Source organism: Microtus pennsylvanicus, chromosome 17 (genome assembly GCF_037038515.1).
Source record: "Microtus pennsylvanicus isolate mMicPen1 chromosome 17, mMicPen1.hap1, whole genome shotgun sequence".
NCBI lineage: Eukaryota > Metazoa > Chordata > Mammalia > Rodentia > Cricetidae > Microtus > Microtus pennsylvanicus.
Window position 1 is genome coordinate 15,286,699 of NC_134595.1, and position 10,959 is coordinate 15,297,657.

Below are 10,959 nucleotides of genomic sequence, written 5' to 3' on the forward strand. Positions count from 1 at the left end.
CTAACTCCGCATCGCCCGGTGTCTCACATAACGTCTCCACTCTCTAATCCCGCAGACAGACAAACAAGACAAAATAGAATAACAGAAGCAACAAGAAGACAAGTGTCTTAGAGTTCATCAACATGCACGCAGCACACCGAGCCCTGACCTTGCACATAGTCACAAAGGAACAATTTGATCTCTTCCTTGGGTCATGGACAGATGCTGATGGCACAAAAGCCAGACGGACTGGAATGGCCTATCACCTGAGTTCCCTCAACAGCAGTTCTCCCTCCTGCCCAAGACTACTCACTGTATGTAAGTGTTGGCTGATGGGACACTTTCTGTTGGAAGGTGACCCATTATATGTACATTATACACTGCTTCATCAGTGAACCTTATAAGAGCACTGCCATGATAGCCTAGACTAAACGCTATGGGAAGTGGCACGTCCATGCCTTGATTGCCTCTTTCAATAGCCCACACCCCAGCCTCCAAGGCTACTGTTGGTCTCCTGGCATCTTCTCCAACCAATCCCATCTTCTAGTTAGGAATCGAGCCTTCCCATTGGCTGTTGCCTCATTTATGACATCATTCTCCCTCCAACCCTACCAGCACCTGGTAGAATCTTGGTGTTTCCATGGTGATGACTGTAAACAAATTTGGATCATCACAGGTCCAGGTGACCAGTGACCAGTGAGTGCTGTCTGATACTGGACACACTTGCCACTGAGGTCAGCTGATCAGACAAAGCCGACCGATTATCTTGCTCCATTGTTCTTTGGATTGCTAATCCTCTCCCCTTGACCATGTCAGGTAAGGAAAGAGACTTTAAAACATGTGATCCTCTCCACTGACTTTTACTATACTAGTAAATCTTTGCTGAATGTGGATAGTATTGATGTTGATATAGATATCTAGATTTGAATGTCACATTTAGCTTTGGTTCTTACTAAGTATGTGATTTTAGACAGAAAGTTTATTCTCAAGTGTTTTCCATCCACCTCAAGGAGTGAACAGTGTCACTATGCTTGGGGTCTGTACTGTTGGGTTTTCAGAGGAAAGTGACCAGGGAATAAAATCAGGCCCTTTTGGATGGTATTAAACTACAGAGACACAGGAAAATGAACAAGGCACGCAGAGATCTAGCACTCCACACCACTGATGAGACAGTCTCCCCCCACTACTCTTTCCAGTCTTAGTTTAAAATTCAGGGCGACTCTAACAGTATCGGTCACACCACGGATGGTGGCACACAACTATAATCACAACATAGAGAGAACTGGGTGGGATGGAGGTCAGTTCAAGTCTAACTAGCTCTACACTGGCCTCTCTCTATACTCACCAAATGAATATTGACTATGGACAAAATGGCGACTGCCATGTTGTGCAGTTACTTGGACTTCCCTGGATTAAACATGGAGAGTGGAAGAGAATAAGAGGACTGTGGAATCTGAGAAGGCAGTTGTTGTACTGAAAGAAATATTGACAGTGTTGCTGGAAGGACAGACCCACAGGAAGTCAGGGAAGGGGGCAAACACAGTACGGGTCTAAAAGTATATAAATATATGAAGGCACACTGCAGAGGGGACCCTGGTGGTCAACAATGGTAGTTTAGAACACAATGTTGAAGACGACCAGATTATAATCAAAACAGACAAGGCATTGTCATTTCCCAAGCCATGTTTAACCAAACGTACCTGTTCAGATTAGTCTGTACAAAGGTTCCCTGGCACATATAGAAAGAATATCCTGATCTGGTCCCTACTCTTGCACTCCATCCAGACCACTTTCTGCCCAGTTCCCCATGTCTCATGTGCACTGGTGGTGTTGGATAGGATCAACTGGGGCTGCGAAGTCCAGTCAGTTAGAGTCTGACCATGGCAACTGACACGCTGTTGTGGGGGAGGGGATTCTCACAAGGATTCCCCCTTAGAAGAGATATAAAAATTAACAGTTACTGAGGAGCTGTTAAGAAAACAATTTAATCAACAGATATTAAATTGAGAAGCAATCATATTCAGAGATGAACCCCATAAAACATTAGCATTCTCAAGAGGACACACTAAACTGGTGCAAACAAGAAGAAATGTTGTCAGTAGGTTGTATTTCTGAAATCATATTTGAATAATGCTTGAAAGTTATGAAATTATAAGAGATCCTATTTATACAAGAAATCCAAGGGGAAAAAAGAGAGAGGGGAAAGGAATAATTACCTAAATTCCTTACACATTTGTTAAACATCATTTCAGAAAAAAACTCAATAAAATAGAGATTGGCCTGGTGGTCATGGCAGGGGCTCCAGCACCAGCACTTTAGAGGCAGAAGCAGACCTGTCTGTGTGATTTCAAAGCCAGACTGATCAACGTAGAGTGAGTTTAGGTCACTCTATACTGTAAGATCTGCAGAGAACAGGACAAAGTTCCAGGTATGGAATATGCCTATGGGTCTCTTCCCAATAATAACCTCTGTTGTAGAATATATTTGCAAGGAAGTGTCCCAACAGGCATTATTATATTACAATCAGGAAAAAGGAGCATCGTGTCTAGATCTGAGTGAGGATTAAGGCAGATTGACCAGGATTTCCATGCCCACACAGGAAAAAGCAGACAGTTCATCTAGTGATTGTCATCCTACATAGCACCACCGATCGATCTTAACTCATTTGCTTGAGATATGTAAGGGAACATAGATGCTAGACTCTCCCACTCAGTACAACCTGAAGATAACACAGTCCCTCCCAGGGCATAGAAAGCTTCCATCTCAAATTTTTCCAACTCTCTTCTTGCTTCCTACAGAAAATTGCCAAAGTGCACCTTTCACTGGGACAGAATGTGCTCTGCAGCCCTCTGTGCCTGTGCTGAGGAATGCCACACCCTCAGCAGGAAGTGTGTGCAATTTCTATGGGGTCTGTACCCCAGCTGTGAGCTCAGCATGGCTCCTGTCATCAGACTCCAGCACATGCTGCCAGCAGCTCACGGACAGTGCCTGTCTTTACCAACGAGCTGGCATGACCATGCTGACTAAGCCAACTGACCAGAACCAGATCTCTACTTCGACATTTTTCTATCCAAGTGTTCTCCACTGGGATCTCAGAGAAAGCATCACCAGAAGGGAAGCTCCATTCCTGGATGCCCCTTTAACTGTCATTGACCAGAATACCATCCCCTCGTCTCGGTCTATAACAGCCCAGTGTGATACCACTTTCCATATCAATGTATTACCACCATCCTATCCAACACTGTCTGCCTGCCTTGTACAGGCAACGCCATCAAATCTACCAGATCAACGATATATCCTGGCACCTTGCTAACTGCATGGAAGTCAGGTCTATTATTATGACCAGAACAGCCTGGGTCCTCCGATGGCTGAAGAATTCTGGCAGTGCCAGCAGGCCTATGGCTCTGTGTCCTGCTCTGGGAATCAGGCTTCCTCTCTGCACCCAGAGATGGTGATGGCACTACAGGAGATTCAGCCAATGAACATCCAAACACCTTTCTCCACCTCTCCCATCTACTGGCCCACATCTGCTCAAACCATGCCAGACACCAGTCTTCAAGGTGAGTAAAGCCAGGAGGAGAGGTGTGAGATCAGCCCTCAGAGGAGACACAGCTCTACCTTTCAGAAGTGGATGTCCACACAGAGGAAGAATGGGAGTCCTGACATGTTGGCTGTGGCTCAGGCTTATTACCCCTATATTCAGTCTCTATAATGAGAGAGAATACAGGAAAGTGAGTGACATTCAACCTTCATTAGACATGTCCAAGGACCACACCACAGGAACGCATTTCACTGACAAGGCTAATCAGCCCCACGTACCAGCTCACTAAAATCACCTCCTTCCTAATCTATGTCTCCAGATTCTAGATGTCACCAAGAATTTTTTTTTCTGTTTTTGTATCACTAAGTTTCCCCTGAGTTGAAACTAGTATCGAGAGAAATGGAACCCTGAATCTGACCTAGAGGAGGTCTTCTCCCACACTCCTAGTGTCTGCTGTGACATTCTCTAACACTTAAGATGTAGTGACAGTTTGCTTTGACCTGTGTAATATTGATAAGTAGGAATGAAGCATCTAGCCCTATCTGTCTCGATCAACCTCTCTCTGTCTTTGTCTCTGTCTCTTTTCTTCCTCTAGATCTCTCTTCCACTTTCTCTTTTTCTTTTTCTTTCTGAATCTTCAGCAGTGACCCAAGGCCAAGACTATGTAGACATGTTCTCTGTTACAAAGTTGAAGCTCAAAGCTACCACAGTCTTACATTTTCACATCACTAACAAATAAATCTGTGAAATGTGGAGCTTAAGGAATATCAGGGCTTTTGAACTGCTTGCCTTTCAGAATTGAGGAACTGATATGGATACCTAAACTCATATAAAAATCCAGGCTTCAAGGCCATATGAGTAATACAATGAACAGAAAGAAACTGGTAGAGATGAGTAAGATTAGGAAATATTGAGCAACACAACCTGTATCAGAGCAAACTCCCAAGGCAATGAGAGGCACTGTTCCAAAGGAAAATATGGGAGACAGGGAAGAGCACACACCAAGGAATTCTACCACCTCCCCATGATCACTAAGCATGTACACACCACACAATCACAAAAGAAAACATGATATCACACGGTCATGAGAAACAAATGAGTAGTTACTATGTGTCTCCAAAGAGGGCTGCTTTCCCTGCTCCTCCAGCAGAACTCATAGCAATGCCTGTAACAATGCTGTAGGAGCCTCAGTGCTCAGGTGCACTGAAAGGGGGGCGGGGTAGCATCTCACTTACCAGGCACTGACTTCGAACTTCCTCTCTTTCAGTGGTGGAGAGGGAGATGACCCTGGGATTGACACCTTCAGAGCAGACACTGTGTCTGCTACAGAGTCCAGACCTCGGCAATGCCTGCACCCAGGATGCCCAGATGACGACAGCACCTGTCAGTGGGAACAGGTCATTAACTGCCCTCATGCACAGTCCTTCTGAATTCCTGGCCTTGCCTCCAGCCCCAAGCCTGGAAAAGACACAGAAGAACAATGCAGATGAGATGAATGCTGAGCAATCAACACCTCTGGATTCCTATGAGGGCACAAAATGTAACCAAGACGCATCACCCCTCCCTTCAGCATACCCCGGCATGCAGCAGCCCTTGAACTACAGTGATGTTGGGAGCCTGAGACAGAAGCTAGCTTCTCAAAATGCCACTTTGGGAAACAGTGGCCTTGGTCTGGAAGACCCTGAGGCTCTGCAGAGTGTCATGGAGTCTAGCAATGACTTTACAGACATGACTACTCTGGTGGCAGATATTCACCTTCCCCAACTCTTAAACTCCATCACTGACCTTGACCAAATGGAAGATCACACAGCAAGCCAAACCAAAGACTCCAAAGACATCAGGAGGGATCAGGCCCAGTCACGCACCAGCATCTTTAATGGACTATCTGAACTAGGCAAAAAGAAAAGCCAGAAAGTCTCTGATGTGTTTCATGGAGCTCTTCAGGCCAGAACCCATAGCGAGGATATGCTGAAGGAAGATGATCCTGGGACCATAGACAACACGGCCAACCACGTGCAGAGCAAATCTCAGATATTTGTACCCAAGAGGCCCAGCGTAGCAAGAGCACAGGGGAAAGAAAAGGCCAAAGAGACCAGAGAAAACGGCTCCAAGAAAACACAGGAGCTGAAGCCATCAAGTCACAGAGTCAAGGCAAAAGAGAAGCCCGCCATCCCCAAGACCAAGAGGAAGAGGAATCCACCTGAGCTCAGCCATGACAGCTTTAAGAAGCCTCGAACTCACCTCGGCATGCACATGCTGGAGTCCGTGCAGGTCTTTCACCCACTGGGGAAGAAGAGTGAGAGGAAAACTGGCGTCTCCTCCTCCCGGACTCTGCTGAACTTCAGCAGCAACAAAGATCCCAGGATGGGTCCTGATACCACATCACTGCTGGATATGCCACGTGAGGGCCAAAGCCTTGACAAAAGCCTGGGCAAGATTCAGAGACCAGGGAGCAGTGCTCACAAGCAGTGTCCATCTCCATCCCAGTATGAGCTTCCCCAACCTGGGAAGGTCAAGTTAGTACCTCTGCCTTTCCCAGTCCTGGACAAGCCTCAAACCAAACCTGTTTCTAGAAAGCTCCTCTGCCTGGCTTCACGCAGGCCCACTGTGGCTTACCCAGTAAGGCCTCACTCCCACTCAGCTCAGCCTCCCACGCTCAAGCCATCCCAACCAGCTCCTGCCAGCACATCACTGATGGCCTCTGACAAGCCAGCTCTGCCAAACGGCACCAGTGCCACACGAGCCAACATAACCAAGCCCATCCAGTCTTGCCCTGGGCCTCAGCCGGCTGCCTCTTTGCCTGCACCCTACAGAGCATCATCTCACACTTCACTCCACAGGGAGCCTCTTTCTGCTGCCAGGAACAAGGCCCTCTCATCTCTCAAAGCTAAAACCCAATACCTGCTGCTAGACTTCAGTTGCCAACCCATCCCATGGAGGAAAGTGGACATTCCAGGGCCAGTCATCTCACAGCCCATCACTGAAGAGCAGAGGCCAGAGAGGGAGGCCATGAAGAGGCGGGCTCAACAGGAGCGAGAGAATGCTGCCAAGTGTACCTCCCTGGGAAAACCACAGCTTTTCCTTCAGAGGGAGAAAGATATGGAAATTTCGAGATATTATGGCTATGCAGTGTAAGTGCTGCCCAAACCTTTGGGACACAACGCTGTTCATCATACACAGGTAAGATGTAGATACACATAGATATTCATGCATACATGAAGTTTAGAGGCTTAGCCTAATGTGTAGATATGTAGATACATACATAGTAATGCAGAATAATATTTAGATATATGCATATATATGAATGGAAAGACATAGTTTATAAATTTATAAATATTTGAAGACACTATAATTGACTGTAGAAACTTAAGACTGTGATTTTATCCATCAGTATATAGAGAGGGCTTTGATGTCTTCCTTAGAACTTTACTATTATTAATTTATGTTTCCTAGTTATGTAATAATACATGTTACATAGATACAACATATGCTATAAGTCAGTGGTACTACTTATTTAATGTTAAAGCTGTAGCAAAAAGCTCTAGTGGCAATAAGATTATTTTTCTGGACTTTAATTTTCAGGATCCTAGGATGATGTGGAAGTCCCCTCTGTGTGCTGTCAATATGTTTTATTACCATTGGTCATTAATGAGTAAAGCTGTTTCAGCCAATGACTGAGCAGGTCAAAGCTAGGTAGGAAATTCGAGCTGAGATATAGAGAGAAAGCAGGCAAACTCAAAAAGATGCCATGTAGCTGCCGAAGGAGAAAGTTGCCTGAATGCCAGAACATTGCCAATAGGTCACAGACTCACGGTGATAACAGATTAATATTACTTGGCTTTATTAAGATGTTAGAGTTAACCAGGAATATGCTGGGGTCATCGGCCGAAGAGTACTGTAATTAATGTTGTTTCTGTGTGATTATCCGGGTCAGAGTTACTAAACATGGTAGGTTTCCTAGAGTGTATACTGTAAACTGAACACACTCCTGCTGTCACCACACTTTCTCCCATTATGAACCTCAAACACGAGCCCTTTAAACATCAGTACTCTGCCATAGAGATCTGCCTGCATTTTCATGATATGAAACATAGAGTCCATGTATGCATAATCAAGATCCTACCTTGAAAGAAATTCTTCAAGGCAAGTATCTTTCTGATATGGGTTGATTTGGATTACTGGGTTTATCTCAAATTGTATCAATCTTTGAAATGATCCATTTAACATGTTCATTTCTCTTGTGTGTGTGTGTGTGTGTGTGTGTGTTGTCCACATGAGCTACTGTGTAACAAATGTGTGGAGTGCTCACAGACACCAAATCTGGGCATCAGGTCTCTGGAGTCTGGAATTAAGAGAGACTGAAAACCATCATGAGGTGCTCTGAATTCGACCTGGGGACTCTGCGAGAAAATCAAGTGTTCTTGTCTAAGAAGCCATCTCATCACACCCAAGTTGAGTACACATAATGCAAACAACATAACCTTAGCCTCTCTATTGCTGCAAAGACTTGACTGTCTACGAACATCACATGTTTTTCACCCATGGAAACACTGTTGGACACCATGCCTGGTTCCCTGATGTACTGTAGACAGTGCTGCAATCAACACTGACGGGCAAGTGCCTCTCTAATATCCCGAGTTCTTTGGGAAGGTGCACATGAACCATGGGGTGGGCCAGATGCAGGCTTTGGTGGTCCCGGAACACTGACAGCCAGTCAGGATGGAAAACGTCCAATCCCCAGCAGCAGTAGATAGCATTCCTCACTGTGAATTCCCATTAGCAGCATTGGTCACTTTTTCTAGTCGGCCTTGAATGGCATCCACTGGAGGTTCACTATGCATTTCCCTGATTCCTCCTGAATCAGAACATTTGGATGTACTCACCCTCAGTTTTTCCAAAATCTGTGAGAACAGTCTTTTTCTATCCCCTTTAATACCTGTGTTGTCTTCTTTCTTATGATTTACTTATTTAATTCTAAATCGTCTAGATATTAATCTTCTAACTGAGCTATCAGTAGCAAAGATTTCACTTGGTTTTCAAGAAAAAACCCTCAAATAATGGCTTCTCTTGCTGGCAAAGAATCCTTTACTTCCCTGAGCAACCATTGATCAACTGACATTTGATCGCCTGATATTTTCCTCCATCCTGACCTGTCCCTGAATCTTAACCTCCTTGCACTATTCTGTGCTCTAACTGTTTCAGAGTTTGTAACACATTGTCCTCTGAGGCATATGGCATTAACCTTGTATGGGGTGACACATAAGAAATAGAATTAATTTATTTATAAGTTTAATTTCTTGAGACAATGTTTCTCTTCATATCACTGAATATTTGGGAACTGACCTCACTAATCAGGCTAGCCTTGAAATCACAAAGATATGCCTGACACTGCCTTTGTAATGCCTTTGCCTGTGTCCCTGCCTCAAGAGTGCTGGGACTAAAGGAATGCACCAAAATCACAGGTGAAAGCACCTTCCTTTCTGTATATGTGGGTCACCGATTTCCCCACCATGATTATGTGAGGATGTATGTTAGCAACAGTACATTTTTGATAGCTACCAAGAGTCACAGAGGCTGAACTGCTTGCGCTTACAACTATAATTCCACACAGATTCATTGTTCTGAAAAATTGCTACTCAAACAGAGATCATAGGAATGCCTTCCCCATCACTATAAGGGCCTAAGTGGAGAGGGCACAGAAGGAGGGGAGCATCTCACTTACCAGTCACTAACTTCTTCCTTGACGCTCTTTCAGTGTTGGAGAAGGGGGTGTCCGTGGGACTGACACCTCAGGACAGACAGTCCATCAGTTGCAGTCCACAATATTGCTAGTATTCCACCCTGCATTCACAGATGAGGACGCCACCTGTTGATAGGGACAGGTCATTGACTGCCCCCATCCAAAGGTCTCCAGAATTCCTGTTCTTGCCAACAGCTCTAATCCTGGGGAGGGGGGGATGGAAAAGAATTTGAATGAGATGACAGCCAATCTATCAATTCTTATGGATTCCTTAAGGGTACACAGGAAACCTATTCCCATCACTTCTCCCTTTAGCACACCCCAACTTGCAGCACACGCTGTGCTTTACTGACACTAACACCCTGAGGCAGAAGCTGGCTGTTGACCATGTCTCCTTGAGAAGCAGCACCTTTGGCCATCATGAGCCTGGACATGCACACTGTGATGGTCTCCAGCATAGACTTTGCTGACATGACTACACCGGGGCCAGATATTCACCTTCCACGATTTTTCAAATAACTCAATGTATTAAACATATTCAGAGATGCACAGCATCCTTATGCAAAGACTCCTTAGTCATCAGGAGGGAATAAGCTGGGGCTCATGAGCAAGACAATACCAAGAAGACCAGAGAAAACAGCTTCAAGAAAACAGAGGAGCTGAAGCAGTTTAGGAAGAGTCAAGTCAGAAGAGAAGCACACCATCCCAGGACCAAAAGGAGGAGGAATCCACCTGTGCTCAGCCACCACAGCTTTAAAAAGCCTCGAACCCACCCCAGCATGCACACACGGGAGTCCGGGAAGGGCTTTCACCTCTTGTGGGGGAAGTGAGAGAAGAAAACTGGCCTCCCCTGAACTCTGTCAACTCTTCCTGCTACTCTGTCCTCTATTATTACAAGAGTTTATTGAACTTTGATCTCTGGGGAAGTGGCATTGGATATTCGCAGGGTGACATTTATTCACTTTCTTTTAGTTCCTTGAGAGAGAGTTCTCTCCAAAGCACTCTATGTCCTGGTAATAACATCATAGACCAGGTTAGCCTTGAACTCAGTGATCTGCTAGACTCTGCCTCTGCCGCTTCCTCTGTCTTTTGAGTCCCTGCCTCAAGAGTGCTGGAACTAAAAATATGCTTCAACAATCCAGGTAGAATCAAGATTCTTTCTGTACATGTGGATCACCAGGTTTCCCAGCATGATTTGATGAAGAGTCCATGTGTAGGCCAAGGCAATTCTTGCTACTGACCTAAAATCACAAGAGACTGAACTGAATGTATTGACTTAGCTGCATGGATTTACAACTGCAACTCAACTCAGATTCTTTTTTCTGACAGTACCTGTGTTTCACTTGTAGGCTGGACTTCTGACAATGCCTATCTACTTCCAGATAGTACAACATCTGGATTTGACTCAAGGAATGTATTCAACCAGTCCCTAGATATTTATGGTGTTTGTATTTTCTCAATAGGCAATCCCCAGCTACTGTGTAGACACAATACTGTCCATTCTAACAAAGCCTATTTGCTGTCCAGAGTCACTGGTCTAGATAAATATAACAAAGCCAGCACGAAAGGATCCCACAACCTGTATCCAAGCATCCTGACAGGGGCACAATTGACTACAAGAGAATGAAGGAAAGCAATAGTTTAGGGAGGTCTCTTGTTTGATCACTCTCTCTGTGTTTTTTAACTACAGAACTTGGGA

At 45.0% G+C, this 10,959-nt stretch overlaps 1 pseudogene; it reads left to right on the forward strand.

Moving 5' to 3' along the window:
• The first annotated feature begins 788 nt into the window (after positions 1-788).
• Positions 789-6,655, forward strand: LOC142837161 (uncharacterized protein C2orf78 homolog pseudogene; annotated as a pseudogene).
• Positions 6,656-10,959: the final 4,304 nt, after the last annotated feature.